Source organism: Rosa rugosa, chromosome 1, assembly GCF_958449725.1.
Source record: "Rosa rugosa chromosome 1, drRosRugo1.1, whole genome shotgun sequence".
Taxonomy (NCBI): Eukaryota; Viridiplantae; Streptophyta; class Magnoliopsida; order Rosales; family Rosaceae; genus Rosa; species Rosa rugosa.
This window is the reverse complement of record NC_084820.1, coordinates 47,790,302-47,798,015: the sequence shown is the minus strand read 5'-3', so window position 1 is coordinate 47,798,015 and position 7,714 is coordinate 47,790,302. Positions and strand designations below refer to the sequence as shown.

Sequence of the window (7,714 nt, the reverse complement as noted above, 5' to 3'; positions counted from 1 at the left end):
TATCATCAAGATTCAAAACGACGAATGAAGAGACTTCTTCTCTCATTCTTTCAACTGAAAGTCTGAAACTCAATCCGTTCTCAATCTCCTTGATTCAAAAATGAAAACCAGACCTCTCTCAATCCTCTCTAAAACCCAGTCCTCTCTCACCCAGATCTCTCTCCTAGTCTCCTCGACGAGTCGACGGTCGACGAGTCGACGGTCGACGACAGCGACACGACAGGCAGTGGCACGACGGTGTCGATCTCTCTCTCTCTCTCTCTCTCTCTCCATATCACTTGACAATCTTTAATTCAAAAATTTGATCAGTTTACTATGTGGGCTTTCATTTCTAGACTTGGTTTTGATTGATTGCTCTTAATCTGGAATTGATTAAACCCAGTTCTTGGTTTATTCTATTGTTCTATTTATAAATATGAATTATGAGAAGTGATGTTATTCTATTAATCTGTTACTCTCAAAGGGAAGTGATGTTATTACAGAAGCTAGGCATGGAGTTATTGATAAAGTATTATGGGATTCGCATCCAAAACCAATTGGCAATGGATGGAGTGGCTCAAACCCTTATAAACTCATAAGTAAGGTTATATTTTTTCAATGTGGAAGTTATATTTATACACATTCTCAACACGCCTCCGCACGTGTGGCGATTTCTCAAGTCATACACGTGGACAAGTTAAATTGGGTGACGGTGAGCATGTGTGGCCATCGCTGAAACCAAACACGTGGGTAAGCCGCTCTGATACTATGATAAAGTAATTTGGGGTTCTGATCCAAAACCAATTGGCAATGGATAGAGTGACCCAAACCCTTATAATTTTCCAATATGGGAGTTATATTTATACACATTCTCAACAGTTATTTTGTTTTGATGGGCTTTGAATTTAATCAATTGATTACTCTTGTTTGTTTTCCCCTGTGATTGCAGAGCAGGCATGTTTAATTTAGAGATAGTTTTCTTGAGGATGCTTAGATTAGTTTAGTTTATTTTATTTGTGTGTGTAGTATGTAATTTGCGATTGGATCGATGTTGTACTTTGAATTCGCATCAGTTCAAAGATGTCCTTATAGTTCTAAATGAGTTAAAAAGGTTTGCCTTTTGAGTGTAGTATTTAATCTGACCTAGATTCTAGAATTCAATTTGGACGTTCTCATGTGTTGTTGTTAGTTGTTACTGACCTATACTTGGAATTATTGATTCAAAGGAGTTCTTAACATAAGTTTTGAAGCTTTGATTTGATATGGAAATATGGAATTATAATAATTAATTTGAATTATAATACTTTTTATATTTTTATTTATATAATTATATATTATAAAATTAAAAAATTAAAAATAAAAAACTGCGATTATAATACTTTTTATATTTTTATTTATATAATTATATATTATAAAATTAAAAAATTAAAAATAAAAAACTGCCTAGTCCCCTGGTCACTGCCCAACTAGCGCCTAGCGCTTTTAGAATATTAGATGCTGCATCAAATTTCTTGTGAGTCAGAATCCTTCGATCCTTCCAAGGAGGAAGAATGGCGTCGCGTGCATGACAGTGCCACCAGTGATGTCATTGACATCCACCACTTTGGTGCGCTTCCAAACAAACCCAGAGAAGCAGCAAACCTTGTGGTGACATCCTCGATTGACGTCATTGGAGAAGGGAAGAGGAGAGAATTGGCAATGGTCATCAATGAATTGAGCAGCGCGGAGGCTTTTAAGGTTTCTGCAAACAAGACAGAATATGAGTATCTTGGAAATTATATTATTCTCCACATTCAAATAGAATTTATTGAATTATTTAATAATAATCATTTTGTTAATAAAAGAGTTTGAAACTTTGGGACCTTATATTGTATGGTAGCATAGCCTAATGTGTACAGGAATGTGAAAGAGTAAAATCTTGTAACTATTTAACAATACAAGAAATTTGTGATGTTTTCGAAGGTCAGGGGTACAGTCAATGGATCTCATGGTTGTCATCGACTAGGAAAGATACAGATCGGACAGCGTCAACCACATACTTGTTAGATAGACGCACACGAGGTGGATACATCAAATGCATGTGTTCTCCGGTGACGATTAATTAGCAAATCGATGCGTTGGTTTGATTTGCATACAGAAAGAACGGACCTATGCGATAGCAAAGATACACCATATCGGAAGAGACCTCACATTTCTTGGTGCAAGATAGAAGCTTCAAGTTCAAGAACTTTTGTCAATTGGGTTTTGTGTTTGTACTTTGAAGTATTAAAATAAGGTGTTGTTGCAATGTTGCGTGGGAGATAATGAAGAAAATAGGGGGATATGTTTCTTGAGAATTTTAATTCATACCCGTTAAACTTAAGGGAAATTTTCACAAACAGTACACCAAGTAAAGGCCACTAATTATTCTAATACATAAAGTTCCAAACCAAACATTTCGGTACACGAAATCTGAAACTCGACCCATTATCAGTACACGACGTCAATTTTTGACACCAAAATGTCCATTATGCTCTCAGCTTTTTTTTTTTTCTGTTATTTTTTTTTTCCTTCATTTTTATCTCTTTCTTCTTCCTTCTTTCGGGCTCACTCCCTCGCTTCCAACCAGGGGCGGAACCAAATATAAAGCAAACTTAGGGATTCTAGGTAGCTTTGGTGATCAAATGGAAAGATCCTTGGCCGGGTTTCAATCAATTCTATCTCAGAGATTATCAATTTGAAGAACCAAATCATAAATCTCTCGATCATCGATCAGTTTTTTCGCGGAGGAGACCAAGACTATATGGCATGGAAACAACGGAAAATTGGGGTTTTTGGAATCAGACGCAGCACTGGTCCAGAGAATCTTTTCGATATCCATTTGGGCTCAGGTTATTTCTACTCCTCGATGGCTCCGCGCCTCTTTGGCTTTGAGGATTGCAGATGCCCCCTTGCATTCAATTGGGTTTTACTTATGACGGTGAGTTGGGTTCAAGTTCTTACCTATACAATTGGTCACTCTGCTCTCTCCTTCAGCTTGGATAATTATCAATTAATGTTTAATTGTAGCTTTGAGTTCGTGAAGGCCAGGTTTGTCTTTTACTTTTGCTCAATTAATTTTATTGGCTCTCTGTTTGTTCTTGATTTTGTTAATCTGCATATTACAAGCTTAGGCTTATGGTGTACTTGTTTTTCCGGATTCAACTCTAGCATAAATTTACATACCTCTAGTCAAGATTATGTGACTCCTTATTTTTTATCTTTCTTCATAAGTCCTTGTAAACAAGGCAGAGACTCTGTTAAAAAATCCAATGCAGAACCTTCTTCTTTCCATAGTTTAGAATGACAACCCTAAGTTGGAATTGCCATGGTTGTTCACGGCCAGGTTTTCTCCCTCAAGCAACCTTTCTGTCTTCTTCAGTTGCTCTTGATGTTTTCTGTTTAATGGATACTAGACTCGATAAGGATGCTTCAGATAAGCTAGTTTCTAAGCTTCCTTTTGGTAATGCTTGTTGTATTCCAGCGGATGGGTTTGGTGGCTGAGAAGTTAACAGAGGTGGGTGAGCTCGGGCTTCTTCTCACATGAAAACAGAGGTGGGTTTCGTGGAGCCGGAAGAAGGAAGAAGAAAGAGATAAAAACGAAGGAAAACAAAAAATAACAGAAAAAAATAATAATAATAACTGAGGGCATAATGGACATTTTGGTGTCAAAAATTGACGTCGTGTACTGATAGTGGGTTGAGTTTCAGATTTCGTGTACCGAAATGTTTGGTTTGGAACTTTATGTATAAGAATTATTAGTGGCATTTACTTGGTGTACTGTTTGTGAAATTTTCCCTAAACTTAATGTGATTCATGGCTCAAAACTAATTTGATTAAGGCTTATTAAATCAAAACAAATTAGGCTCCATTATTTTGGAGTAAAAAAAAAAGCAATGAATGTGGCAATGCATGATTTGTTATTTTGTGACACTACTTCGTTGTTGAATCATCGACTTTAAAGGAAAATGAGAACATTCATTGGTTGAATGTTCGACCTAAAAGATCGACTTAGGGGTGAGATCATACTGAAGTTAATATTACTTTATCAAAGTATCAGAGCCAAGTTAATCTACGTGTGAATGCTACAAGGTATGCACTTGGGCTCCACGTCACCAAATATAAGATGTCTAAGTGTGACTTAAAAATTCACCACACGTTAGGGGTATGTTATAGTCTTATGAGTGAGATAAAAAAAGAACTCTCACTACTAGAATTTTGGCCTTAGACATCACAACAATTAAATCGGTCAGGAATGCACGCGATGTAAAAAAATATCATTAACATCGATTCCTCAAATTCCGATTTATATGCATATAATTGACATCGTTTATTACTGTTGACCGATGTCTACGATTTGATTCTGAAATTTTAAAAAACGCGAAAAATATTAAGTTCAAAATTTCAACAAGCGGGGAACAAAATTTCCATTTCACCCACACTTCGTCAGTTTTTCCATTCTCTCTGGCGACCCATTTTCATCCTCACTCTATCTCCGAAAGAACTGGCAACCCATTTTCTGTCTGGCTCTTCCCCGAAACCCTATCCCTCTTCTCTTTCTCTCCCACTCTCTGTTCACGGCCACCATCGCCTCCCTCTCCTCTGCTCACTCCCCTACTATCTCTCTCTCCCTCACTAACCGCTGGCAAGCTCTCTCTGTCTCTCTCTCTCTCTCTCTAAAATCCTCTCTGTCTCTCTCTGGAATTGACGTAGATGAAGTCTATGCCACTGCACCACAATTTCGATGATAGAGCCTCCCCAATCGCCAAACCCTAGCTCCGGCAAGCCTCCAAGGAGAACGCGCCTCCGCCTTCAGATCTAACTATACGACCACCAAGTCCAACCAGCGCAGGATCGTCAAAACCCTGGTAATTTATTTGTTTCCATTTTGCTTATTGTTCATGTTTCACAAAACGAAATGATGGATCCCAATTTCAAATTTGGGGTTTCGATTTCGATGTCGTTGTGTTAATTGGTGGCTATTTTGGGTCAATAAATAGGAGGTAAGCTAGTGTACCAGACTAACACAAACGCAGATTTGGAGCTTTTAGAGGTTTGGTGAAACAACACAGACGCAGTAAATGGCTTCTATCAACCTCTATTGCTCCCCAATGGCTCTCTTCCCTTCTCAGTAAGACTTTTTTCTTTTCTTTTTTCCTTTTCTGTTCTGGATTCAGTTCCTGATTTGATTTGGTTTGGTTTGATTTGATTTGGACTTGTTATACCCTGAGATTTTTGATGTTTTCATCTTTCGGAAACACTAGGAATATGTTTTTGAATATGATAGAGATGAAATTGCAAATCTGTGAAGTGAGAATCCATGGCTTAGTGAAGAAATGGTTCTAAGATTGGGTATTTGAATCAAGAGCTATGGTTAATATGGTCGAATTGATATGATATGTGAGTGGTTATTATGTTGATTTTGGGCTAATTTTTAGTGCTTATTAGGAAATTGTGTTTTGGTTAATGGTGATTGTTTTGTCCAGGCTTCACTCAGCTGGGCATTTGCTAGATGTATGTGTGTATGAAGAATGTCCACGCAAAGGCTACCATTTCCCTCAAGGGTATGATTACTTCACTGTCTACCGCCTAGAATAGATGTTGTGGTTATGTTTCTTATCTTTCTGTAAGATCTACTTGTTTCATAATCCTCTATTAAAATCAGAAGCTGAAAGATTCTAGCCCTGTAATGGCATACTCAATACTCTGCACGGGGGTTTAGTTCTCACTAACAGTTGTGATTTGGTTTCAGACTAAGAACACTTCAGCTGTGTGCTTTGGATTGAAAGAGATAAAAGGATTTTTGAAGTCTATATAGGTGCAGTGGTGGAAAAGCTTTGGGAGAGACTTGGGTTATGGGAAACTTTTTATGGCTTCTGTTTATGGGGAACTTCAAACCTACACTCTTTCTTCTATAATCTTTTCATGGAAAGCAGCTATATTTTATAGGTTGTCGCTTGATTAGGTTGATTTGTTGGCAGTTTATCTTGTCTTGTTTGTTGTCTTTCTGCCTTCTATTGTGATTTGTTCATGCGGAGTCCTTGTTCACTTTGTTGTATCATGTTAGCTTTTTAGGCATTTCTTGAGGTGTTAAAGAAATGATTAAAGACACTTTTGGATTTGTAACAGACAATTACAATTCCAAGCCAGAAAGGGTTAATGCTCAATTTCAATCACTGGTCATATAGTAGTACCAGTGAAGGAAACCTCCAGAGCAGACAAAAGATGGAGCTGCTTCTAATGAAGATAGTTTTACTAATGTGCCAAGTGTAAGTGATGTCATCTTATTGTTTACTTTCATCGTCTTCCAGTCTAATTTTTTTTTTTTTTAATCCAGAGAAAGCATATGGCAATGGAAGAATGGGTAGAAAATCCCCACGCTGAAACAACATTTTCATTGATCTCTTGGAACATTTCTCTTAACCCAGATTTCATTGATCTTTTTCGACATGCTTAATGTCTACAGGTATAAACCAACATTTTCAGATGTTAGTTGAGTTTCAATTGTCCAGTTATATATCTATATTACTTTATCATGGTATCAGATTCAAGTTAATCCACATGTAAATATTGCAAGGCACTTGGGCTCCACGTCACCCAATATAAGTTGTCTAAGTGTGCCTTGAATATTCAGCACATGTGTATGTTCAGAATATGATTCCCGCATGAATGTGTTTAAAGGATTTGAACTACTCCAACAATTGAAGGCCATATTACTTTATCAGTTAGAAACTCGAGCTTATAGTTAAAATCTATACATATAAGTAACAGACCAAAGATTAACAAACAGAAAACCCACCTTGTGTAAGTTTTATACAAATAAGGACAAGGAGCCCAGGCCCAAGGAAAATAAAGCAGGCTTAATCCCTGATGTTTCATATGCAATTACAAATTGAAATAATTTTTCGTTAAAATTACAATGATGCCACTGTAAGATAGAGTAACCCCAAAACAGAGGTTTGATATGTATAGTACCGTTAGGCAGTGGAGGACGGGTAATTGTACCTCGCCGACGATGTGGAGCCTATGGCAGAGGAGAGGATCGTAATTCCGGTGGATTGAGCCGCCAAGGGAGCTTCCGATCGGAAAAATGGCCCAGTCGGCGATCCAGAGCTCCACGGCCTGGAAAGCCACTTCGAATTGATCGCAGGGAATGGCCTCGCAGTTCAGGTAAGCCTTACTGGCGATGGCCTCGGAGTACGCGCTGTGCATAGGCACCGGGGAGAGGTCGGTGATGGTGAGGGCCTTGGCGGGAGGGGAGGTCGGCTTGTCCTCAGTGGAGGAGAGGTTCTCGATGGGGACGAGGTCGAGGTCAACGGAGGTCTTGTGGCCTTTGACGCGACGTGGTCGGCGGTTCCGGATTTTTGAGCAGGCTGCTCCTGGGAGCAGAGGTCCTTGCTGGCGAGAATGCGCAAGAGCTCTGCCAGTCGGATCGGGTGGAGCCGGCGTAGTTGTGGAAGTTTAGGGAGTCAGAGCGGTAGGCGTATTGGACGGTAAGGCGGGTCGGCCCGACCCGAGATGGGAGGGAAATGTAGGACTTGAGGAGATAATTGGGTAGTGAAAGAGCTGCATGGTGGTGGATGGAAATAAAAGAAAAGATGAAATGGTTTAGGTTGAGCCAGTTTAATTTAGCTTCAAGCAAGAATAATTTGCTCACTGTGCCTTCGATTTCAACTTTGAAACATTCTAGATATGTGAATTGGAGCAGCCATTGCAA

General features: G+C 38.8%; 1 long non-coding RNA gene across 1 annotated transcript; it reads left to right on the top strand.

Moving 5' to 3' along the window:
• The first annotated feature begins 5,185 nt into the window (after positions 1-5,185).
• On the top strand, positions 5,186-6,116 carry LOC133739554 (uncharacterized). Its single transcript, XR_009860682.1, has 3 exons — positions 5,186-5,397; positions 5,484-5,561; positions 5,750-6,116. It is a non-coding gene; the product is annotated as an uncharacterized LOC133739554 (long non-coding RNA).
• Positions 6,117-7,714: the final 1,598 nt, after the last annotated feature.